General features: G+C 39.9%; 2 long non-coding RNA genes across 2 annotated transcripts in view; one reads left to right on the plus strand and one right to left on the minus strand.

The window, feature by feature from the left end:
* LOC141416944 (uncharacterized) overlaps nt 1-27,851 on the minus strand; it is a 136,054-nt gene that overhangs the window by 28,811 nt on the left and 79,392 nt on the right. The gene's annotated exons all lie outside the window — the stretch shown is intronic.
* On the plus strand, nt 11,893-14,796 carry LOC141416942 (uncharacterized). Its single transcript, XR_012441582.1, has 3 exons — nt 11,893-12,050; nt 13,384-13,567; nt 14,564-14,796. It is a non-coding gene; the product is annotated as an uncharacterized lncRNA (long non-coding RNA).

The following is a 27,851-nucleotide window of genomic DNA, read 5'->3' on the forward strand; positions in this document are numbered from 1 at the left end:
CATCTATCAATTAAGAAGAAGAGCATATTGGCTGAATGAAATATTCCCATCCACATTTAATAAATGAAGGTACAGTGGGAGCATCACACTTGCTGGTTACTATGACAGTCTCTGATGGACTATGACAGATGCCAACTCCAGGGACAGAGATCAAGATGAGATATTAAAAAATATCCAAAGAGCTCAAGCAATTTTCACAGCCTTTAAGATAATGCAAAGTTCATGGGTGAAATCCACTGGATATTTACTGAACACCCAAACAACATTTGACACACACATGGGGTAGGATAAGGAAATAAAGATTAAGTCAAATGTTGAGACAACTGTTTAAGATGTCTTTGAAAGAGATAGTCCCTCAGTCTCTGAGAAGGGATAGATGCCTAAATTCAACAAATGATAATGAGCAAAGATGGCTCAATGACATTAACTAACCTCCCTTGTGACATGCTCCAGTGTTTGTTCACTGCCTTATCTCAGTGCTGAGAAATTCTTTTGCCTTTCACTTCAAAACCATTGAGTTCAACCTCTCTCCTTAGTGCAAAATCTTCACCTCATGGCAATAGTCTGAAAATATTTTTCCTACTCATTTTTTAAAAGTGCCTGGTGCAGTATTCCTTTTAAAATAGAAGACATTGGTTTATTTACTTATTTTTTTACTGGCACATACTAATTATACTAATCTATGGTATACATGAGGAACTTTGACACATGCAAACATTATATTATGATCAAATCGGGGTCATTAGCATATCTATTACCTCAAACAATTTTCTTTATTTGTGGTGAAACATCAAATTCCTCTCTTATAGTTATTATGAAATATTCCTTCTGCTATTTTGACTGTAGTAGGATAAATTGTGTGCCAAAATGCTTTCCTCCTATCTAAATGTCACATCATACTCATTGGACAACCTTACAAAATACCATTTACTCTGCAGCTTATAAGCAGCGGAAACTAATTTATCAAAATTATGGAGGATGTGAACTTCAAGTTGCAGATGTCAAGAAAGATTGATTGTCTCATGCTGGTCCATTTTCTGGTTTATAAGTGGGAATTTCTGATATGTCTCTACAATGTAGATGGGACTAGGTAACTCTGGTCAATTTTCAGAGACCTATCCATAAGGAACGAACCAGGCCTGACCAATGACACACCATTGTGTTCAAATGTAAGAATGGGACCATCAAAGGAGCTTATTCATGCTAACTGTGACCCAGGGTTTTGTGAACTATCAGGGTGGACAAACAAGTGCAAAGGATCAATGACAAACACTGGTACTGGGAAGCTGCTCATACATGAGCCACTCCACTCAGAAGAATTTGGCTTTATCGTTATATGGAGATTTCTTCTTTTGGTGAATCGGAAAATATCTCTGTATGTTGACCAAGAACATCTAAAAAGTGTTATTCAGCCAGTAGCTGAATTTCCCAATATATAAAATCTTTGGGAGCATTGAGAATCAGATGATACAAACTCCAGTCCTATTTCCAGCACACAATAGCCATAAACACTCAGGTAAACACGCTTCATCACTGTAAAATGAGAGCAGACAGGGGCTGCTGCTGTGATTTGGGCTGTAAGCACCACATACTAACCTTGGCTTAGATAAAAAGCAATTATAATTTCTATAGTGAGCTAAGAACAGTGTGAAGCTCTCTGTGGATTATGCTATACATATTATAGGGATAAGGAGACTGAATTGTAAGGAGATGTACACTTACACGAAACTCCACAATTGATTTTAGCACTGTCCCCAACCTGTCAAATTTCTAAAGTGATTTCCAAGGGCTGTGCTTGGTTTTTGAACTCAGAGCCTCGCTGGTGCTCAGTACTTCCCTATTAACTCATGAATCCCAGCCTCTTTCATCAAATCTCCTGTGTTTTATTTGACTCACCCGCTTCAGGACTGACATAACGTTGAAGGTTCAGAATTCCAGCACTTGATCCTCAACCCCACTGTACAGTGCACCGTCCCCTTTTCAGACCCTCTGAGAGACAAAGGTGATTCGTCAGGACCACAGTGCCATCTGCTGGCCAGGAGGAACTGCTGTGGTGCGCTCTGCTCAGGTCTCTGTAGGAGCAGTTCCCACTTCACTGGGAACAGAGGGTGGGCATTAGCTCATTATTTGTGACTTAGGACATTTCAAGGTGGAAACCCACTGAGAGGAACAGAGACACAGCCGTTGACCTCAATAAACTGCATTTCAATGGAATCTCCTAGATGCTTGGCTATTGATGAGGCTTAGACATGAGAGTGGAGGACGATATGAACAGAAACAGGGCTCAGTGATGATGATCATGATGGGGCCTTATCTTTTGGTTGCAGGATATTGATAGCTTGTGAAGGGGGAAATAAGCTTGACCCCAGATAAAGAGTTCTTTCAAAAAGGCATTTAGACTTTAATTTTTGCATCTATGTGAATGTGGGGAAGGGAGAGGAGTGGAGATGTGGACGGAAACCTCGTGACCTTCCTTTACTACTCTAAACACTTTGATAATCCACTGATCTATACTTTTCAATAATGCCACATGTTCTATCTATCTGATTACGGACTATGACTACTTCATAAGTAAAGTAGTAAATTAAAATGGTCTTAATTCTCTAATCAAAAGGCATAGACTGGCTGATTAGATTAGAAAACCAAAATGCAACTGTTTGTTGTTGACAAGAAACACAGGCAAAGACATGCACAGAATAAAAGTGAAAAGATGCAAAATGATATGTAAGCAAGTGGAAGTTGAAGGCAAGCAGGAGTAACTTAATTGTACTCTGACAAAGTAGATGTCAAGCCAACATCAGTTAGAAGAGATAAAGAATGCCACTGCATATTAACAAACCGATTAATCTATTAACAAGTGATAATGATGATACAAATATATGAACTAAGTAGCTGTGCACCTAATTTTATAAAGCAAACACTACTGAATACACAGAGACAGGTAGTTTCTGAAATAATAATATTGGGTAATTTCAACACCCTACTGACATGACTTCATAAATCATTTTGAGAAAAAAATCAACAAAGGTAAGATCCAAAGAGTTAAACTGCACCACAGATCAAATGGACATAACAGACATCTGAAGAGTATTTCATCCAGATTCTTCTCAGAAGCCCACAGAACTTCCTCCAAAATAGATCACACTTTTGACCAAAAAGCAAGTCTTAACAAATTCACAAGTACTGAAATAATTTCCTGTATATTAACATATCATCATGGAATAAGATTAGAAATTAATAGCAAGAGACTATGGAAATTAGTCAAACACATGGAAACCAAAAACACACTTTTTGACACAGAAGAATTCAACAAGCAAATCTAAAAACTTATAGAATCAAATGAAACTGACACAATCTACCAGAACCTTGGGGACAAAGGTTGTGAGGCAGTGCTAAGGAAAGAAAAATTATGGCTATATGTGTCTACATTAAAAATCAGAAAGCTCTTGGGCTGGAGGTATCGTTTAGTGGTAGAGCACCTACCTACTACACACAAGGCTATGGTTCAATCCTCAGTACTGAAAAAGAAAAAGATCTCAAAATAACCTAATTATATGATTAAAAGTTTTAAGAAGAAATTAATAAAGTGGAGACTAAAAGAACAATGCAAAGAACCAATGCAAAAATGAGTTGGTTCTTTGAAAAGAGAAGCAACATGTTCTATTGGTTACCCAAACTAACCTAAAGGAAAGGTACCAATGGCTCACACCTGCAATCCTAGTTACTCAGGTGGCAGAGATCAGGAGTATCACAGTTTACAAACAGCCTCGGGCAAACAGTTTCAAGACTCTATTTCAAAAAAAAAAAAATTCTCAGGAAAAAAAGGTTTGTACAGTGGCTCAAGTGGAAGGAGTTCATGCCTAGCAAGTGTGAGGCCCTAGTTCAACAAAAGAAAAAAAAAACAGAAAAAAGGAGAAGACTCAAATTAATAAAATCATTGATGTAAATGGGGAATTATGACAAATACCAGTGAAGTTCAGAGGATCATTAGGGAATATTTGAAACCTCATATTCTGGTAAGATAGAAAATATTGAAGAAATGTATAAATGTCTAGACATAACACTTGCCAAAATTGAGCTACCAGCTATTAACAAGTTGAACAGACTTATAGTGACCAATAAGATCGACCGCTAGTATAGTATCACAATGGAAAAAAAAAACCAGGACCAGAAGAATTCACAGCAGAATTCTGTGGCCTTTTAAGAAGAAGTAACATCAATACCCCTCAAATGTTACATAAAATAGAAAGGGTGCTGCCACGCTCAGTTTACATAGCAAGGATTACACTGATACTAAAACTAGAAAAGGACACAACAAAGAAAAAATTATGCTTTAATTTCCATGATAAATACAGATGTAAAACTTCTCAATAAATTGATTTCAAACCAAATTCAACAACACATGAAAAAGATCATACACTATGATGAAGTTGGGTTAATTCTAGAAATAATAGGATGATTCAATATACACAAATCAATAAATATCATACAACACAGAAATAGAATGCAGGACAAAAATCACATGATCATATCAATAGATGAAGATAAAGCCGATGACAAAGTACAACATCCTTCCTGATAAAAGTCATGAAGAAACTAGGAACAGCGAAACATATCTCAACAGAAAAAAAGGTTACATATGACAAACAAATATCAATATAATAAATGGGGAAAAACTGAAAGCATTCCCTCTAAAATCACAAACAGGACAAGAGTGTCCACTTTTTCCACTCTTAGTTAAGACAGTGATTGAATTCTTATGAAAATCAGCAAGGTAAGAGAAAGGTAAGGGAAAAAAATGGAAGAGAAGAAGTCAAATTATCCCTATTTGCAGACTATATGACCTAAACTTAAAAGAACCTAGGGCCTCAACCAAGAACTCTTACATCTGACAAACACTTTTAGCAGAATAGAAGGATAAAAAAAAACATACAAAAAACAGTAAATTTTCTATATACATATAATGAACACTCTGAGAAAGAAATCAAAACAAGAAACCACTCATAATAGCCTCAAAATAACTATGAATAAACATATATTAGAAGATTAAATTCCTCTCAAGTGAAAACTATAAAACACTGAAGAAAGTTATTGAAGAAGACACTAGAAGATGAATAGACTTCCTTATTCATGAATTGGCAAAAACAACATTGTCAAAATGGTTATACAACTAAAAGAGATCTACAGATCCAACACAATTCTCATCAAGTTCCAATGACATTCTTTACAGAAATAGGAAAATGAAGCCTAAAATTCATATGGAAGCACAAATCACCCCACGTAGCCCAAGCAACCCTGAACAAAAGAGCAATGCAGGAGGTATCATAACACCTGACTTCAAATTATACTACAGTAGCAAAAACAGTATGGTACTAGCACAAAACAGATGCATAAATCAGTGGACCATAACTAAAGATCAGAAACAAACCCATAAGTTACATCCATCTGATGGTTGACAAAGGTGGCAAAAACACTCATCTGAAAGAAAAAAAAAAACAGCCTCTTGAGCAAATGTTGGGGAAACTGAATATCCCCATGTACAAGACTAAAACCACATCCTTATCTCTCATCTCATGTAACTTTGATGGCACTACAGGAAAACACAAGGGAAATACTTGGAGATAGAGGCAGATACCACGACTTTCTGATTAAGACTCAAATAGTTCAGGAAAAGACAGCAAGAATGACAAAGGAATTGCACTAATGCCCATCAAATGAAAAAATTGCCAGAATGAGAGAAAATACTTGCCGGCTATTCATCAGACAAGGCATTAATATCCAGTATATATAAAGAACTAAAAAAACTAAACACAAAAAGAACGATTCAATCGATAAAGGGACAAATGAAATGAACAGATAATTCCCAAAGGAAGAAAAAATGACCAAAAAAATGCATGAAGAAACGTTCAACATTCTTAGCCATAAAGTAAATGCACATAAAATAATTTTGTACTTCTGTCTCACCATAGTCAGAATGGCTATCATCAAGGAAACGACAACAAAGCTGACAAGGGGCATGGAAGAAAAACCCTCCTACAATGTTGCTGGGAATGTAAACTGCTCTGGCTGGATGAGTCAGGATGGAGGTTACTCAAAAAACTAAAAATAGAACTCCCATATGCTCTTGCTATAGCACTCCAAGACATTTGAAGGAAATTAAGTCAGCACAAAACAGATACCTGCATACCCATGTTTATTACAGCACCGTTCCATTAGAAAAGGTATGGAATTAGTCAAGACCCCCATCAACCAAAAACTAGACAAAGAAAATGGGAATACACACAGTACAGAGTATATACAGCCATAAACAGTGAAATGATGTTGCTTTTAGGAAAATGGATGGAAGTGGAGATCATCAAGCTGAAAAAATAAGACAGAATAGCAAAGAAAATACCACGTGTCTCTGTACACAGAATCCAGACCTTAAAAATGATATGGATGCAAAAGGGGACATTTGGAGTGAATCAGTGGAGAAGGGATAGAGAAGAAGAACAAATGGGGGTGGTGAGTATGAGTATATACAGTATAAACATGTATGAAAACAACATACTACACCCTCTAAAATTGTAAGAAATGTGGGGAAGGAGAGCTAGGACAAGAAAGAGTAATAGAGGAGATGGATATGACCAAAGTACAACATATGCATTTATGGAGATATCAAAATGAAATGTCATCATACAACAATAGACACTTCTAGAAAAAAAAAGGAATAAACACTCTGTCCCAGGAACTTGGGGTGAAGAACCAGGGTGCATGAAGAGGTCACTTCTGGAGGTGCTCTGTACTTACTTCTGAGTACACAAAGTTTATTGGGAAAGGAATCCAGACAAAGTCAGTTGCAGTAGCCTTTCAACCCAGTCCACCTGCTCACACTGAAGAACTTGGCCTCTTCCTCCACAAGCCTCTATGGCACAGCCATGAGACTGTATATTGTCTGCTGTCTTTGAGAGCAAGGGTGGTACTAAGAATGCTATTTGCACATCCAGAATTCCTGTTTGGACCAGAGCTCTCAACCTCAAGCCCCATCGGTGGTTTCAGTGGTTATAGAAAATGCACTAACTGGCTCTGTCTGGGTACTGTGCAGTTCAGAAAATATATGAGGACAACTAGACTCTCTGACTGGCCTCTATTCTCTACCCACACATTATCCTGGATAAGACCCCTGAATCTTGTTGCTGTCTCATGTTCAGCTACCTTCTTCAGCCCAGGAAGAGCTGAGTGCAACATGCTTCAAAGGCTGCAGCATCCCTAAGCACTGGCCCTCATTTCTAGGAAAATATCACTTATGCAGGTGGCAAATCGACTTCCTTGGGCCCCTCCCACCCAGGCAAGTACTCTCCCTATGCAGCATCCAGCAGATACCTTCACCTGCCTCCCACTGCCTTTTCCCATCCACAACACTTCAGTAACTTCTTCCACACTCTCTTGCTTTCTCCTTTGGACTACCTGCTAGCATTGATTCAAATCAGATTCCCTCCTCAGTGCTACAGTGCACCAGAGGTGAGAACTGTAGCTTTTAGGTAGCATAATGCTTCCAGGCCACGAGCCTCAGAAATCAACACACTGGCCTCCCAGTGTCATTGGTACCAAGCTTCAGGGTGGGTCAATGACCCCCAATTTTACCATGCTCATTCCAAGAGCCCTAACCTTCTTCATTCCTGTTCCTGTGGCCATCGTTTTCCTCCTACAAATGGGCCCAAAACCGCAAGGGTTATCATGGGAGCCTCAGGTTCCATTTCTCATAGGTATATATTTTCTCTACTAATGGTGCATCCCTGTATCTTTACATGCTGTTATTATAAATAGTTACTAGTGACTTCATCAGGCACCAGCAACAAGCAATGATCCATTAGTGTCTGACAGACAGGCCTCCTGGCAAAGAGCAGACCCTGGTACTTTACTCCATTGCTTGAGTCACACCTCCAATCCATTTTCCTCTGGTTAATTTGGAGATGGATTGTCATGAAATATTTACATAGGCTGACCTTGACACACTATCCTCATAATCTCAAGCTCCCAACCACCTAGGATTACAGGAATGAGCCACTGTACCCAGCTATATCCTTCTGTCTTTACAAGTTGTTGTCATCAAATATTTATTGTTGACCTGATCAGGGACAAGAAATAACCAATGATTCACACCTGCTGACAAAGAGTAGGCCCTGTGCTTTAGCCTAACCTGGTTAATTTCTTTACATGCAGCTTTCTCAGAAGCTCTAGTTTTACCACTTTCAAAGGTCAGATGGTATCTTCCATGCATCCCTCTCACAAGCAATAGAGTTTGAGTCTCACAGACATTACAGTCTGGGTCACTAAACAAGAAGCAACTTTCAAACTGTAGACATGGACAGTAGCAAACACTAAGCATGTACAAGCATAATACCAACTATGGCTGAAATAAACGATAGAGGGAGTCAATAACAAAATGTTGGCCAGAGATGGCCCCATAATTGATGTCAATATAGAGCACCGGTCACATGGTACTCTCTATGGTGGGGATTGGTTGGTTTCTTATGTGCATTGTGAGTTAGGAAGATGGTATTTGATGCCACTCTAGCAGACTAGAAAGCTCTCTGAAAAAGCTTGCCAAGGTAATAAATTGTACCACAAGAGAAAAATCTGAGGCATGCACAAGACCTGTGTTAAAAAGATGTCTTAAAAAACACAGAATGGTGTCCATGCCTATCAATCCAAACCTTGCTTATTAAATGTGTCCAGTGGCACCAATTAGTAAACACAACCAGGGCTCGAAAATGCCAAATCAAGTTTAGAGTTAGGCAGATGGCCCACCAATACTTCAGCACTGGTGAATGATTCTGTACAGCAAAAACCCAGATGTGCCCTGTGGGTAGGGGCAAAGCTTCACGTGCAGAAAAGCATTCAAAGTTATTCCTGGCTTAAGATGTACATGTGCCTCCAACTGGTATTTTGTGAGTATGGAAAAAAAACCCATAGCACTCAGGAAATTTCCATTCAAGCTTCCATGAAATTCTGGCCTGAAATTTACAGGGGCTAATGTGTTTGTGCAATGGTGCAGTACAGGAAGGCAGGGATCTGAAAGTCCGCAAAGGGCCTCACAAGATTACAAAAACCATTAGACTACACATAGCTCCACTTCTAATATTGGATGTCACCCGGGTAGATGATCCCCCAACACAGATGGCCAAATTTTAGACACCACCACCTAATCCCTGAGGTTGTTGTTGGAAGTGATGTGGCTTCAGCCCATAGCTCCGCAATCCAAGCGATGTTGAAGGAAAGAGTGGCACCAACAAATGTCACTGGTATCACAAAGTCCCCAGCAAACCAACCTCTCTTATGCTACAGACAACATGGACCCCGAGGTACAATGATGGCTGCATCCACTGCCCCTACACTTGTCTTGCTGCTTCCCTCAGCTCATGCTTGCTAAGTAGCCTAGAAATGAACCATACAACGGCATTTGCTGTGGGCACACTTTGCATTGCATTAAGTGAAGTCCTAGTAGTCATGCATCTTACTGTAAGGAAACCACAGAGCCTAGGTCAGGTTGTGTAGCTTCCCTACAAGTTATGTAAAAAAAGGGGACTTGGGAGACTTGTGTGTTACAGCACCCAAATGAAACCACATTTCCCACCACTGCCACTGTCTCCTGCCTCCATGGAGAAATGCCTAAGGACTGGAGAAAGCTCTGTGTCAATGAGACTGTGCACTTCTAACTTCTGCTGACCACCAGAAGGTGTCACAACCGTGAAGCTTTCCCAACTGCACATACAAACTTTCCTCTTTCTTCCCAAATCCGCTGGGCCCCTACAGGCAAAGACCTAAGCCCTTGAACCTAAAACTGTCATCTGAGGCCCAGTTCCCCAAAGGGCCCTCATTTGTCCATATGCTCTGCTAACATCTTTGCCCAATTCCCACATTTAAACTGTTAGTGCTGCCATATGACTAGGACTCATTATTCTTTGAAGTGCCAGCAGCCTGCTCATGTGGCATTGTTACCACCTGACACAAGCCTTGAGGCTCCACATCCCCCTAAAGGCTGAGGAGAATGCTGCAGCTCTCCTTGGTTTCTGTCACTTATTCAAAATTTGATAACACCCATCGAAACTGGTGCTCCAGATGTTATTAGAACCAGTGAGGCTGCAGAGAGGTCTTCAATAAAGGAGGAGGCGTCTACTGGCCTTTGGACACCAGGTTCCTGACATGAGTTGCAAACAAAATTTTAGGACATATCTAGGAGTGACTAAGAAAGTTTCTTTGTAAAATAAAGCAAAGAATGAATACTACAAAGCCAGACATGACTGTAAAAATATCTGAAAAGTAACAGATTGAGCACTCAAATTTCAGGAGGATTTATGGTGAAAAAGTGGGTTGGGAGTTTAGGATGAGTGTTCCCTTTTCTTCTGTCACCTGGTTTATTTAATCATTCTTTCTATTACACTGTCTTGACTTCATCTGTTTTGCCCATAGTTTTCAAGTCTAGGTGGTTTACAAAATTCAGGTCGCTGCAACATAGAGGTCTGTTTTCCTTGAGCATCCCTTTAATAAAGGATGGGTTCCATCACATGCTCATTCTAAGACAATTGTCCTTTTTAAATGTATTTTTTCCTTTATTGCAAGCATTTCTATGCTCAAAGGAGACATTTTAGCAAATGCCCACCTCTCCCGCCAGATTAGCATCTTTTTTTAAGATGTTCTTGCTCAGTTACAAGAGAGTGGTGATCACTTGGGGTAGCAGCCAAGGTCAGAAGGAGAGAACTACTTTTATACTGCATGTTGCAGTTTAATGAGGAAGTGTGAAGTGTAAACTAAAGAAAGTAGTTCCTCTTTTTTTCTCATTCATTCAGTCTTTTATTATTATCATACTGAAGTCACATTGTGACATTTACAAAAGTTCTTATAATATGTCATCATCAAGTTCACCCTTTCCATCATTCTCTATGATCCATCCAGTCTCACTGAGAATGCCCAGGAGTGACTGTACATGCATGACCATCCTTATGGTCATATTGACCAATCAGTTACATAATGGTTAAGTAGCCTCACTAAAGTTTTATTGCCTTGGGAGTCACTATACTCATTGCTTTTTTTCCCCAAATGTGGTCCCATTAACATCACTATGAGTAAAAGGAAGATGGTAGAAGGTCATACATTTTTAATGTACAGTTGTCTCTCTAATTCTTTCCCTCAAATAACTCAAGGGGGAACCATCTGACATAAAGTCTGTTCATACTGAGAATGCAGTTTTCGTCCTGGTCATTCTGGATCTACATTGACCATTCAGCCTGTCCACTAATGGTTTGGGTATGGTACCTTTGAGCACACACCACCAGGTGAGACAGGCTAATGCCCATCTCTCTGTCACCTGGGCAGCTTCAATAAAAGACATCCAAGACACATTGAGTTTCATGCAGCAATCTCATAAGTGCCTAGCCCAGATGGTCCTAGAAAACCGACTAGGCCTGGAAGTCCACTGGCCAAGCTAGGCTGCCTATATCCACTCCAGAGAACAAAGCACTCACATTGATTCTTGAGGAAGACTCCAGCAAAATTTGCTCTGCTCAGCTTCACTAGCAGAGGTGTCCATGAGTTCAATATCTAGGCTCTGCAGAATGGTATTAGTTATTCTCATGATTGGACCCTAGGTCTTGGGGAGGCTAACTGAGAACTGAACTTCCAATCCTCCTCTACATATTCATTGTCATCAGTATTGCGTTGTCTTAACCAAGTGCAATTGTGTTCCTGGTGATACACTTTCAGCAAACGGCCTCAGAATCACAAGGTCCACTGTGTGTAGACTGATGAAGAAACAATAATTGGGTGCTACACTTGACAAAGTCTGACTGAGACAACAAGAAGTCCTTAGGGAGCCCTGCTTGACCCAGCTCCACACCAAATTTCTCAACTGCTCTTGTGACAGAGTTGTTTGAAATTAGACACGGCTTGCAAGTGACCATGATATAAGGGAGGTCTCTGTCCTGGGAGTGAGCAGCTGGCTTTCATCCTGAGTCCTGGACGAAGAACTGCTATCTGCTGACCTCTGCTCAACCCATATAGCTCCACCATCTGTAAGTAATGGAAACTCTGAAAGTTCATTCTATGGTTGTGTCATTGATGCCAGGCTGCAACTGAACCCTAAAGGCAAGGGTGCTCTGAAGAAGTCGAAACTTGGGAATCCCCATCAGGAGTTCTTCTATGTGGACCTCTAGTGTCTTCTAGGACAGTAGCTATGGGCTTAGGGAATGAGAAGGTCAAAAGGTTTGCTTCAAAACACATGGATGCTACTTTTCATTTCCAATAGAGACAGAAAAGATTCTTAAAACATCTTTTTTGAGAAAGTGATCATTTGAGCTTCCTGCCCATTTTTTTAATCTACATACTGTTTTTTGATATTGAATTGTGTGAGTTGCTTATACATTTTGATAATTTCTTATCAGATGTATGTTTTGCAAATATTTTCTGCCTTATTTTAGCTTGCCTTTCATTCAAATATTTGTTTTTTCTGCTGTGCCCAGTTTTGTAGTCTGATGCAATCACACATGTCTACTCTTCCTTTGTTGCCTATACCTCAATTGTAATGTCAATAAATCACTTCCTAGGACACATGTCAAGAACTTAATCTCTAAGTTTTCTTGTAGTAGTTTCTGGTCTTGTGTTTAGGTCTTGAATGCATTTAATTTAGGATAAAGGCCCAATTGCATAATTATCAAATAATCCAGTTGTCCCATTTAGATATATTCAGTTTTAAATTGTCATTCATAACTCAATAAAGATGGAAAAATAAACATTCTTTGGCCTTACTCCAACTCTTCAGCTAGCATCCAACCAAGTTCATGCTTACTTATATACGTTTAAAGTCATTGTGACCTCCACACTTCCTCCAGCAGGAACCTGATCACCCCAAAGCCTCTAGACCTTCTTCACGAGGGTAGCAATGCCCTGAAACCCACCAGGGTCAACCGTCTACTCTACGGGAGTCCAGGTCTCATCTCAGAATACACACCTCCAGTCAGTAGAGGGATCCATTCTCAAAATTTAGAAATATTTGATCTCAGAACTTAGTAAATGAAAGCATTGCTTTCTTCTTTGAATATTAAAAAGTAAATGTTAATCAAATAGCAAGTAGGAAACTCATGTGAGAAACAGGAAGAGACAACAGATGATTTAACATGATTATCAACTTGAGCTGAGGACAGTCACTGAACATACACACCAGTGTCATGATGGGAGCTGTCAGGACAGTGGGACATAAGGAGACCTTAAGGGAATGCCTCCTCCCTTCCCCATGACTGCACACTTTATCTGGCTGCAGGGATTGTCTCCAAGCCTTCTCCTAGTCGACCTACAAATACATCTGACTCCTCACTCCCCACACACTTGGCTCCTGCTTTCCCTTTCCAGGTGACACCAGCCATGAAGACATTTGCTCTCCTTGCTGCCATTCTCCTGCTGGCCCTCCAGGCCCAGAGTGATCCTCTCCCAGCAACAGTTGAGGAGGCTTCAGCCCAGGAGCAGATGGAGGAAGTGGAACCAATAACAACCATCTCCATTACAGGGGAGGAAAGCTCTGATTTACGAGATGCAGGTAAGAAATCCAACAAGATAGAGATGCAGAATTGAGAGGTACTGCTGGAGACCAGCTCTGGAATCTGGTCTAGAGCAGTCACTTAGGACACTGTATGTCACCTCAATGACCCTTCATATTCTCACTGGACAAAGCCAATTAGATACAAGAAATACTTTTTCTACAATTACTTGATTCCAAGATATTTTTGTGAATATTACTAGGTTTTACAATTTGAAGAATCTCCCTTGTTTTCTCTGAGTCTAAATGAGTAGAAGTATTCATAAAGAGACATTTAATTCCATCTATTTGGGGATCTGTTTGAGGATTTTTGGCTATTTGATTTTGGGAGGATTGGTAGTACTGGGGTTTGAATTCAAGTTCTCATTCTTGTTAGGCAAGATTTCTACCACTTGAGCATACCCCAGACCATTTTGCTTTAGTTATCTTAAGGTAGGGTCTCACATTTTTGTTCCAGAGCTGACACAGACCACAAACCTCCTGCCTGCATCCTCCTGCAGAGTTGAAATTACTCATTGTCCAGCTTCTTTGTCAGGGCACTAAGTTTTTGCCCTGATTCATCTTTTTTTATTTTTGGTGGTATGGGCTTAAACTAAGGCCTCCCACTTGCTAGGTAGGTACACTTACAGCTTCAGCCACTCAGCCAGCCCTGTCCTGGCTGATCTTAAACCACAACCCTTCTGATATCTGCCTCCCAAATAGCTGAGATTACAGGTATGAGACACCGAATCAGACCTTATCAGGAGGATCTCATAGAAACAGTGGACAGGAGTGTGGGTGTGTTCACATATTTGTGTGATGGAGCAAGAGTTTTGAGTCTTGTCTGTAACCCACACTCACCATGTGTATTTATTTCTATTGATTGTGGTTTTTCATACTACTATGGTCAGAATGAGCTTACTCCACACAGAAAGCACCTTCCCCAGGACTCCTACTACCTACTACCTACTGCTGCCCTGGGGTACTAGATGCTAAATGCTTGCTCTGTGTCCCCAGGTTTAAGAGCAGGAGTAAACTGCTACTGTAGAAGGGGAGGATGTAATTTTCGAGAACGCAGAATTGGAACGTGCTTATACCGTGGTATCTACTACAACCTCTGCTGCCGTTAATCATCAAGAAAGTAAAAATGCGTGTACCATTTGCCTGGAGATGCAGAAGGCCACTGCTAAGTCTCCTGGGCCAGGTGCCTAAGTTCCTTTCCCAAGCCCAAATAAAGTCATTGCTGCAAATTCTCTGTTCTGCTCTTTACTGTGTGCAATTTCATTCAGTAGGAACTCTTTGTGAACAAAGTACCAGACTCTTCTACAAAACCCTTGTAAACAAAATCAATTCCAGAAGTGACCTGAGGATACACAGTGAATGGAAAGCAGGATGATGTTTCTGATCCTTCTACCTACCTCTTTCCTCTTAACTCTGCTCTCTTTTAGATCAGGCTCACCTTCACTTATGCCTTCAAGGAGGCAAATTAATAATCTTTGCTTTCAAGTTAACCCAGTCATAGAGTTATAACTTCCTTAAGAAACTATCAATCTCACCAGGCACTGGTGGCTCATGCCTCTAATCATAGCTACCTGGGAGGCTGAGATCAGGAGGGTCAAGGCTCAAACCCTGCCCAGGAAGTAGTTCTAGAGATCCCATTTCCAAATAATTTTGAAAAATGTACTCACAGTGTTAAGTGCCTGATTTGCAAGCACAAAGTCTGAGTACAAACACCAACTATACTGAGAGAGAGAGAAGAAGGGAGCATGAGAGGGGGGAAAAAAGTGAGAACCTACCTCAAAAGTACTTAGCACTAAAATGTTAGAAGTGAAAGAAAGCATGGGATGGACAGATGGGGACACAGCTCAAATGCCAGTACAGGGTTTATAGTGGAGAAGTGGTCCTGCAGGGGGCATCCAAGCAAGAGACCCCACATCCCCTTACAGACTGGGGTATTTATGAAGGTGGGTGGCAAAGCCCCCGGAATGTTACTTGCCCGGATAATCCTTAATGGCTCTCTGACCCTTGGATATCATGACTTAAAGGCAGGTCATTCCTTCTAAGCCAGGGGCAGAGTTTCTACTAAATAGTTAAAGGTGAATGACTATTTTCTTTAGGGGTGGGTGGAAGTTTTTCAATGTCACCTTCAAGTGGAGGGTTCCAGTTCTAACATGGCTTCCTTTTGTTCACCTTAACAAAAGCAAAGCTGGCAAAGAAGCTCAAGTAGAACACCTGCCTACCAAGTATGAGGCCCTGAGTTCAAACTCCAGTACTGCAAAAACAGAAAGAGAAAAAGACTGAGAGAGAGTCTATCCATCTCTTCCCAAAGTGCTAGTTTTATTCAAAGGCCCAGATCATACTGTCTTTTAAGCCCTGACATTCTGTCAGCTCTATAGAGACAACTTTAAGTCCCATTAGGAAGGAGTGTTAGCAAAGATATAATGAGCAGGAAAATAGCAAGGAGCCCCACTATTTAGTCTCACTATCAGGTCTATCTAGACTGAAGCTGGTATAAACAATTTTTAACTACGCTCTCTGACATGAATGCTGTGCAGTTTCCTTAAGCTGGTGAGAACCTGATACTGCCTCGAAAATACAGCCTCAAATGAACACCTGGTATAAATGAAGACAAGGATGGCAGTGATCCAAGTAACCTGGAGTCCCCATTGGTGCTGCAGTGTGCTGAAGTTCTAACACATAAACCAGCAGGCATGTCGGTAAGTAAGTAAGTAAGGCAGGAAAATCCCGTATGATAAAGTATATCAACAGCAGTGCAACTTTAGATCCTCAGAACCTGGGCTGAGATGGCCATAGCTCTCCCTGCTACTCTATGTCCAGTGCTATTGACACACATGGTCTTGGGAGTGTGACTCTGGAGCTTGTCTTTCTCTTCTCTTCTAGCAGGGCATCACATGGCTACACCCTGTGTCTCCAAAAGACCAGTCTTGCATCTTTGTGTTGTGGAATGTGACCTCTTATCTTCTCTAACTTCTTTTTCCCTCAACTAAATAGCTACTGATGATTTGACAGCTTGCAACCATGTCCCTCAAAAAGCTGTCAAAGTGTAAGCAAAAATCCCTATAAAGTATCCAGAGTGAGTCCTAAAATCCTCATGTTTACTCTTGAATCAACTATTCTCCTGTGTGAGTCCAGAGTACCCATTGGAAATAGAGTATTTCTGATCAGTACATGGATACTGTTACTGGGGTGATCAATGATAGACTGTCCCAAGAAGTCCTACTGAGGCAGAAAGACTATAGTTTGATAGACAATGGGGCTCTGTTTCAAGTGATATTATTCACCATTCTTCACTAAAATAAGGAAATGAATACAGACACAGGAATCATCACAAGTACCAACAAAAATGCTAAGACTCAGCTGGGCACCGGTAGCTCACACTATAATCCCAGGTACTCAGGAGGCAGAGATCAGGAAGATCAGGGTTCAAAGCCTGTCCTGAGCAAAGAGTTCCTCAAACTGTCTCAAAAAAAATTCATCACTAAAATGGGTTGGTGCAGTCACTCAAGCAGGAAAAGTACTGCCCAGCAAGTGTGGTAACTTGAGTTCAAACCCCACTGCCACACAAAATAAGAATGATAATAATAATAATCATAATAATGCCAAGACCCAGCGAAGAAAAAGGCTTCTGCTCCATGTCTACTCCACTGTGATTACGAAGTGCTTCTCAGCCCTGGGCTAAGAGTCGGCATATCCAGAGAGTCAAGTACAGTGGTTCAGGACCCCACAGAAACCTTCCATGGCTGGGAAATCACTACACAGATTACACAGTGGACAGAGTAAGTCATGAGCCTTGAGTTAACAGTGAAAGCCTAAGCTAGGAATTGGGGTAGGAAGGTGAGGCATCCTTCTTCAGTTCCTCTAACTGCTATCAACTTCAAGTTCTGTGCTCCTTGTTGTAACTCCTTAAGTCCCAAAACTGTGGATGGGGCTATTCCAACCTTCATCTCAGGGACTCTGCCCTAAATCCACATTCACCCTGGCTCCCTCCCCCAGCTCCAGGGTCTCTGTCAAAATTTCACTTTGTCATTGAAATATGGAAAACTGATTTCAATATTATTAAGTTGCACCATAGTTCTCCACACTGGTTTCTGTCCATCTTCTTTCCTTCAGTTTTCATCCCACATTACAGATCCTACTTACTTACTTCCTATAACTACTTTTCTCTGAACTAAGCTTCATGTTTCACTCATCATTGCTCCTGATACCTAGTTAACTCCTTGACATATAATTGGTGATAGAGAAATTAATTTTGATTCTGTTGATTAATTTTATCCAACTTTATTTAGCAAGATGACAATACATTAAATGTGCCTAATTCCCTAAAAGAAAACTAAAAGCCACAAAATTAAAAAAGATTGTATGTTCAGCTGTAAGAACAGCTTACACTTTAAACACTAACTAAAATTGTTTACACTTAAATATAAGAGAATATACCAATAAAAATGTCACAATATTAGATGGTAAAAGGGACTTGGGAAGCATTAGGACTTTAGAATTAAAGAAGAGTATGTTAAAAATGATTTAACAGTGAATCCTTTCTTTTTGCGGGAAAGGAGTTACTGTAAATTGAACCCAGAGCTTGGTGCATGCTAGGCTTGGGCTTCACCCCTGAGCTGTATTCTAGGTCCTCATGGTGACTATTAATCTGAAACATAGATGGTTTATCTTGTACAGATAAAAAGAAGAGGTACAGAAGAATTTTCGACCGATACAGTGGCATAAGGGACAAGAACTTACAAGGTCAGGGACTTCATGGGATTTGAGGAAGTGATGATGCAAGGTACAAGTATAAAATTGAGTTCACAGGAGACAGCCTCAAAAGCATCTATCAATTAAAGAAGCACATATGGCTGAATGAAAATTCCCATCCACACTTAGTAGATGAAGGTACACTGGGAGCATCACACTTGCTGGTTACTATGACAGTCTCTGATGGACTATGACAAATGCCAACTCCAGGGACAGAGATGAAGATGAGGTATTAAAAAAAATCCAAATAGCTCAAGGAACTTGCACAGCCTTTAAGATGATGCAAAGTTCATGGGTGAAATCCACTGGATATTTACCTAACACCCACACAACATTTGGCATTTTCTACGCACACATGGGGTAGGATAAGGAAATAAAGATTAAGTCAAATGTGGAGACAACTGTTTAAGATGTCTTTGAAAGAGATAGTCCCTCAGTCTCTGAGAAGGGATAGATGCCTAAATTCAACAAATGATAATAAGCAAAGGTGGCTCAGTGACATTAAGTAACATCCGTTCTGACATGCTCCAGTATTTGTTCACTGCCTTACCTCAGTGTTGAAAAATTCTCTTGCCTTTCACTTCAAAACCATTGAGTTCAACCACTCTCCTTAGTGCAAAATCTTCACCTCACGGCAATAGTCTAAAAATATTTTTTCTAGTCATTTGTTAAAAGTGCCTGATACAGTATTCCTTTTAAAATAGAAGACATTGGTTTATTTACTTATTTTTTAATTGGCACATACTAATTATACTAATCTATGGTATACATGTGGAACTTTGACAATTACAAACATTATATTATGATCAAATCAGGGCCATTAGCATATCTATTAACACAAACAATTTTCTTTATTTGTGGTGAACATGAAATTCCTCTCTTCTAGTTAATATGAAATATACCTTCTGCTATTTTGACTGTAGTAGGATATATTGTGCAATTTTATGCCAAAACGCTTTCCTCCTATCTAACTGTCACATCATACTCATTGGACAACCTTACAAAATACCATTTACTCTGCAGCTTATAAGCAGCAGAAACTAATTTATCAAAATTATGGAGGATGTGAAGTTCAAGATGCACATGTCAAAAGATTCATTGTCTCATGCTGGTCCATTTTCTGGTTTATAAATGGGAATTTCTGATATGTCTCTACAATGTAGATGGGACTAGGTAACTCTCTGGTCACTCTTTCAGAGACCTTTCCATAAGGAATGAACCATGCCTGAACTATGACACACCATTGTGTTCAAATGTAAGAATGGGACCATCAAGGGACCCTATTCATGCTAACTGTGACCCATGGTTTTGTGAACTATCAGGGTGGACAAACAAGTGCAAAGGATCAATGACAAACACTGGTACTCAGATGCTGCTGACACATGGGCTGCTCCACCACTAGAATTTGGCTTTATTGTTATTTGGAGATTTCTTCTTTTGGTGTATCTGAAACTATCTCTCTATGTTGACCTAGAACATCAAAAATGTGTCAGTCAGCCAGTAGCTGAATTTCCCAATATATAAAATGTTTGGGAGCATTGAGAATCAGATGATACAAACTCCAGTCCTATTTCCAGCACACAATAGCCATATACACTCAGGTAAACACACTTGATCACTGTAAAATGAGAGGACACAGGGGCTGCTGCTGTGATTTGGCCTGTAAGCACCACATACTAACCTTGGCTTAGATAAAAAGCAATTATAATTTCTGTAGTGAGCTAAGAGCAGTGTGAAGCTCTCTGTGGATTATGCTATACATATTATAGGGATAAGGAGACAGAGCCATAAGGAGATGTACACTTACACGAAACTCCACAACTATTAATAGCACAGTTTCCCAAGCTGTCATAGTTCTAAAGTGATCTCCAAGGGCTATGCTTGGTTTGTGAACTCAGAGCCTCGCAGGTACTCAGTTCTTCCCTGTTAACTCATGAATCCCACCCTCTTTCATCAAATCTCCTGTGTTTTATTTGACTCACCTGCTTCAGGACTAACATAATGTTCAAGGTTCAAAATTCCAGCACTTGATCCTCAACCCCACTATACAGTGCAGCGTCCCCTCTTCAGACCCTCTGTGTGACAAGGTGACTCATCAGGACCACAATGCCATCTGCTGGCCAGGAGAAGAGCTGCTGTGGTGCCATCTCCTCAGTGCTCTGTCGGACAGTTCCCACTTCACTGGGAACAGAGTGAGGACATTAGCTCAGTATTTGTGACTTAGGACATTTCAATGTGGAAACCCACAGGAGCTACTAAGAGGAAAAGAGACACAGCCCTTGACCTCAACAACCGCATTTCAATGGAATCTCCTAGATGCTTGGCTATTGATGAGGCTTAGACATGGGAGTGGAGGGCAATGTGAACAGAAACAGGGCTCAGTGATGATGGTCATGATGGGGCCTTATCTTGGGGCTGCAGGATATTGATAGCTTGTGAAGGAGGAAATAAGTTTGATCCCAGATAAAGAGTTCTTTCAGAAAGGCATTTAGACTTCAATGTTTGCATCTATGTGAATGTGGGGAAGGGAGAGGAGTGGAGATGTGGACGGAAACCTCGTGACCTTCCTTTACTACTCTAAACACTTTGATAATCCACTGATCTATACTTTTCAATAATGCCACATGTTCTATCTATTTGATTACGGACTATGACTACTTCATAAGTAAAGTAGTAAATTAAAATGGTCTTAATTCTCTAATCAAAAGGCATAGACTGGCTGATTAGATTAGAAAACCAAAATGCAACTGTTTGTTGTTGACAAGAAACACAGGCAAAGACATGCACAGAATAAAAGTGAAAAGATGCAAAATGATATGTAAGCAAGTGGAAGTTGAAGGCAAGCAGGAGTAACTTAATTGTACTCTGACAAAGTAGATGTCAAGCCAACATCAGTTAGAAGAGATAAAGAATGCCACTGCATATTAACAAACCGATTAATCTATTAACAAGTGATAATGATGATACAAATATATGAACTAAGTAGCTGTGCACCTAATTTTATAAAGTAAACACTACTGAATACACAGAGACAGGTAGTTTCTGAAATAATAATATTGGGTAATTTCAACACCCTACTGACATGACTTCATAAATCATTTTGAGAAAAAAATCAACAAAGGTAAGATCCAAAGAGTTAAACTGCACCACAGATCAAATGGACATAACAGACATCTGAAGAGTATTTCATCCAGATTCTTCTCAGAAGCCCACAGAACTTCCTCCAAAATAGATCACACTTTTGACCAAAAAGCAAGTCTTAACAAATTCACAAGTACTGAAATAATTTCCTATATTAACATATCATCATGGAATAAGATTAGAAATTAATAGCAAGAGACTATGGAAATTAGTCAAACACATGGAAACCAAAAACACACTTTTTGACACAGAAGAATTCAACAAGCAAATCTAAAAACTTATAGAATCAAATGAAACTGACACAATCTACCAGAACCTTGGGGACAAAGGTTGTGAGGCAGTGCTAAGGAAAGAAAAATTATGGCTATGTGTGTCTACATTAAAAATCAGAAAGCTCTTGGGCTGGAGGTATCGTTTAGTGGTAGAGCACCTGCCTACTATACACAAGGCTATGGTTCAATCCTCAGTACTGAAAAAGAAAAAGATCTCAAAAATAACCTAATTATATGATTAAAAGTTTTAAGAAGAAATTAATAAAGTGGAGACTAAAAGAACAATGCAAAGAACCAATGCAAAAATGAGTTGGTTCTTTGAAAAGAGAAGCAACATGTTCTATTGGTTACCCAAACTAACCTAAAGGAAAGGTACCAATGGCTCACACCTGCAATCCTAGTTACTCAGGTGGCAGAGATCAGGAGTATCACAGTTTACAAACAGCCTCGGGCAAACAGTTTCAAGACTCTATTTCAAAAAAAAAAATTCTCAGGAAAAAAAGGTTTGTACAGTGGCTCAAGTGGAAGGAGTTCATGCCTAGCAAGTGTGAGGCCCTAGTTCAACAAAAGAAAAAAAAAACAGAAAAAAGGAGAAGACTCAAATTAATAAAATCAGTGATGTAAAAGGGGAATTATGACAAATACCAGTGAAATTCAGAGGATCATTAGGGAATATTTGAAACCTCATATTCTGGTAAGATAGAAAATATTGAAGAAATGTATAAATGTCTAGACATAACACTTGCCAAAATTGAGCTACCAGCTATTAACAAGTTGAACAGACTTATAGTGAGCAATAAGATCGACCGCTAGTATAGTATCACAATGGAAAAAAAAACCAGGACCAGAAGAATTCACAGCAGAATTCTGTGGCCTTTTAAGAAGAAGTAACATCAATACCCCTCAAATGTTACATAAAATAGAAAGGGTGCTGCCACACTCAGTTTACATAGCAAGGATTACACTGATACTAAAACTAGATAAGGACACAACAAAGAAAAAATTATGCTTTAATTTCCATGATAGATATAGATGTAAAACTTCTCAATAAATTGATTTCAAACCAAATTCAACAACACATGAAAAAGATCATACACTATGATGAAGTTGGGTTAATTCTAGAAATAATAGGATGATTCAATATACACAAATCAATAAATATCATACAACACAGAAATAGAATGCAGGACAAAAATCACATGATCATATCAATAGATGAAGATAAAGCCGATGACAAAGTACAACATCCTTCCTGATAAAAGTCATGAAGAAACTAGGAACAGCGAAACATATCTCAACAGAAAAAAAGGTTACATATGACAAACAAATATCAATATAATAAATGGGGAAAAACTGAAAGCATTCCCTCTAAAATCACAAACAGGACAAGAGTGTCCACTTTTTCCACTCTTAGTTAAGACAGTGATTGAATTCTTATGAAAATCAGCAAGGTAAGAGAAAGGTAAGGGAAAAAAATGGAAGAGAAGAAGTCAAATTATCCCTATTTGCAGACTATATGACCTAAACTTAAAAGAACCTAGGGCCTCAGCCAAGAACTCTTACATCTGACAAACACTTTTAGCAGAATAGAAGGATAAAAAAAAAACATACAAAAACCAGTAAATTTTCTATATACATATAATGAACACTCTGAGAAAGAAATCAAAACAAGAAACCACTCATAATAGCCTCAAAATAACTATGAATAAACATATATTAGAAGATTAAATTCCTCTCAAGTGAAAACTATAAAACACTGAAGAAAGTTATTGAAGAAGACACTAGAAGATGAATAGACTTCCTTATTCATGAATTGGCAAAAACAACATTGTCAAAATGGTTATACAACTAAAAGAGATCTACAGATCCAACACAATTCTCATCAAGTTCCAATAACATTCTTTACAGAAATAGGAAAATGAAGCCTAAAATTCATATGGAAGCACAAATCACCCCACGTAGCCCAAGCAACCCTGAACAAAAGAGCAATGCAGGAGGTATCATAACACCTGACTTCAAATTATACTACAGTAGCAAAAACAGTATGGTACTAGCACAAAACAGATGCATAAATCAGTGGACCATAACTAAAGATCAGAAACAAACCCATAAGTTACATCCATCTGATGGTTGACAAAGGTGGCAAAAACACTCATCTGAAAGAAAAAAAAAACAGCCTCTTGAGCAAATGTTGGGGAAACTGAATATCCCCATGTACAAGACTAAAACCACATCCTTATCTCTCATCTCATGTAACTTTGATGGCACTACAGGAAAACACAAGGGAAATACTTGGAGATAGAGGCAGATACCACGACTTTCTGATTAAGACTCAAATAGTTGAGGAAAAGACAGCAAGAATGACAAAGGAATTGCATCCAATTGGAAAAAGTTAATGCCCATCAAATGAAAAAATTGCCAGAATGAGAGAAAATACTTGCCGGCTATTCATCAGACAAGGCATTAATATCCAGTATATATAAAGAACTAAAAAAACTAAACACAAAAAGAACGATTCAATCGATAAAGGGACAAATGAAATGAACAGATAATTCCCAAAGGAAGAAAAAATGACCAAAAAAATGCATGAAGAAACGTTCAACATTCTTAGCCATTAAGTAAATGCACATAAAATAATTTTGTACTTCTGTCTCACCATAGTCAGAATGGCTATCATCAAGGAAACGACAACAAAGCTGACAAGGGGCATGGAAGAAAAACCCTCCTACAATGTTGCTGGGAATGTAAACTGCTCTGGCTGGATGAGTCAGGATGGAGGTTACTCAAAAAACTAAAAATAGAACTCCCATATGCTCTTGCTATAGCACTCCAAGACATTTGAAGGAAATTAAGTCAGCACACAACAGATACCTGCATACCCATGTTTATTACAGCACCGTTCCATTAGAAAAGGTATGGAATTAGTCAAGACCCCCATCAACCAAAAACTAGACAAAGAAAATGGGAATACACACAGTACAGAGTATATACAGCCATAAACAGTGAAATGATGTTGCTTTTAGGAAAATGGATGGAAGTGGAGATCATCAAGCTGAAAAAATAAGACAGAATAGCAAAGAAAATACCACGTGTCTCTGTACACAGAATCCAGACCTTAAAAATGATATGGATGCAAAAGGGGACATTTGGGGCTAATCAGTGCAGAAGGGATAGGGAAGAAGAACAAATGGGGGTGGAGAGTACGAGTATATACAGTATAAACATGTATGAAAACAACATACCACACCCTCTAAAATTGTAAGAAATGTGGGGAAGGAGAGCTAGGACAAGAAAGAGTAATAGAGGAGATGGATATGACCAAAGTACAACATATGCATTTATGGAGATATCAAAATGAAACGTCATCATACAGCAATAGACACTTCTAGAAAAAAAGGAATAAATACTCTGTCCCAGGGACTTGGGGTGAAGAACCAGGGTGCATGAAGAGGTCACTTCTGGAGGTGCTCTGTACCTACTTCTGAGTACACAAAGTTTATTGGGAAAGGAATCCAGACAAAGTCAGCGGCAGTAGCCTTTCAACCCAGTCCACCTGCTCACACTGAAGAACTTGGCCTCTTCCTCCACAAGCCTCTATGGCACAGCCATGAGACTGTATATTGTCTGCTGTCTTTGAGAGCAAGGGTGGTACTAAGAATGCTATTTGCACATCCAGAATTCCTGTTTGGACAGGAGCTCTCTACCTCAAGCCCCATCGGTGGTTTCAGTGGTTATAGAAAATGCACTAACTGGCTCTGTCTGGGTACTGTGCAGTTCAGAAAATATATGAGGACAACTAGACTCTCTGACTGGCCTCTATTCTCTACCCACACATTATCCTGGATAAGACCCCTGAGTCTTGTTGCTGTCTCATGTTCAGCTACCTTCTTCAGCCCAGGAAGAGCTGAGTGCCACATGCTTCAAAGGCTGCAGCATCCCTAAAACTGGCCCTCATTTCTAGGACAATAGCACTTATGCAGGTGGCAAATCGACTTCCTTGGGCCCCTCCCACCCAGGCAAGTACTCTCCCTATGCAGCATCCAGCAGACACTTTCACCTGCCTCCCACTGCCTTTTCCCATCCACAACACTTCAGTAACTTCCTCAACACTCTCTTGCTTTCTCCTTTGGACTACCTGCTAGCATTGATTCAAATCAGATTCCCTCCTCAGTGCTACAGTGCACCAGAGGTGAGAACTGTAGCTTTTAGGTAGCATAATGCTTCCAGGCCACGAGCCTCAGAAATCAACACACTGGCCTCCCAGTGTCATTGGTACCAAGCTTCAGGATGGGTCAATGACCCCCAATTTTACCATGCTCATTCCAAGAGCCCTAACCTTCTTCATTCCTGTTCCTGTGGCCATCGTTTTCCTCCTACAACTGGGCCAAAACCGCAAGGGTTATCATGGGAGCCTCAGGTTCCATTTCTCATAGGTATATATTTTCTCTACTAATGGTGCATCCCTGTATCTTTACATGCTGTTATTATAAATAGTTACTAGTGACTTCATCAGGCACCAGCAACAAGCAATGATCCATTAGTGTCTGACAGACAGGCCTCCTGGAAAAGAGCAGACCCTGGTACTTTACTCCATTGCTTGAGTCACACCTCCAATCCATTTTCCTCTGGTTAATTTGGAGATGGATTGTCATGAAATATTTGCCCAGGCTGACCCTGACACACTATCCTCATAATCTCAAGCTCCCAAACACCTAGGATTACAGGAATGAGCCACTGTACCCAGCTACATCCTTGTATCTTTACAAGTTGTTGTCATCAAATATTTACTGTTGACCTGATCAGAGACAAGAAATCAGCAATGATTCACACCTGCTGACAAAGAGCAGGCCCTGTGCTTTAGCCTAACCTTACTTAATCTCTGTATATGCAGCTTTCTCAGAAGCCTTGGTTTTACCACATTCAAAGGTCAGATGGTATCTTCCATGCATCCCTCCCACAAGCAATGGAGTTTGAGTCTCACAGACATTACAGTCTGGGTCACTAAACAAGAAGCAACGTTCAAACTGCAGACATGGACAGTAGCAAACACTGAGCATGTGGAAGCATAATTACCAAGTACAGCTGATACAAATGATAGAGGAAGTCAATAACAAAATGTTGGCCAGAGATGGCCCCATAATTGATGTCAATATAGAGCACCGGTCACATGGTACTCTCTATGGTGGGAATTGATTGGTATCTTATGTGCATTGTGAGTTAGGAAGATGGTATTTGATGCCACTAAAGCAGACTAGAAAGCTCTCTGAAAAAGCTTGCCAAGGTTATAAATTGTACCACAAGAGAAAAATCTGAGGCATGCACAAGGGCTGTGTTAAAAATATGTCTTAAAAAACACAGAATGGGGTCCATGCCTATCAATCCAAACCTTGCTTATTAAATGGGTCCTGTGGCACCTATTAGTAAACACAACCAGGGCTCAACAATGCCAAATCAAGTTTAGAGTTAGGCAGATGGCCCACCAATACTTCAGCACTAGTGAATGATTCTATGCAGCAAAAACCCAGATGTGCCCTGTGGGTAGGGGCAAAGCTTCACGTGCAGAAAAAGCATTCAAAGTTATTCCTGGCTTAAGTTGTATATGTGCCTCCAACTGGTATTTTGTGAGTATGGAAAAAAAAACCCATAGCACTCAGGAAATTTCCATTCAAGCTTCCATGAAATTCTGGCCTGAAATTTACAGGGGCTAATGTGTTTGTGCAATGGTGCAGTACAGGGAGGCAGGGATCTGAAAGTCCGCAAAGGGCCTCAAAAGATTACAATAGCCATTAGACTACACATAGCTCCACTTCTAATATTGGATGTCACCCAGGTAGATGATCCCCCAACACAGATGGCCAAATTTTAGACACCACCACCTAATCCCTGAGGTTGTTGTTGGAAGTGATGCGGCTTCAGCCCATAGCTCCGCAATCCAAGCGATGTTGAAGGAAAGAGTGGCACCAACAAATGTCACTGGTACCACAAAATCCCCAGCAAACCAACCTCTCTTATGCTACAGACAACATGGACCCCGAGGTACAATGATGGCTGCATCCACTGCCCCTACACTTGTCTTGCTGCTTCCCTCAGCTCATGCTTGCTAAGTAGCCTAGAAATGAACC

The sequence above is a fragment of the Castor canadensis genome, chromosome 14, assembly GCF_047511655.1.
Source record: "Castor canadensis chromosome 14, mCasCan1.hap1v2, whole genome shotgun sequence".
NCBI classification, from domain to species: Eukaryota; Metazoa; Chordata; class Mammalia; order Rodentia; family Castoridae; genus Castor; species Castor canadensis.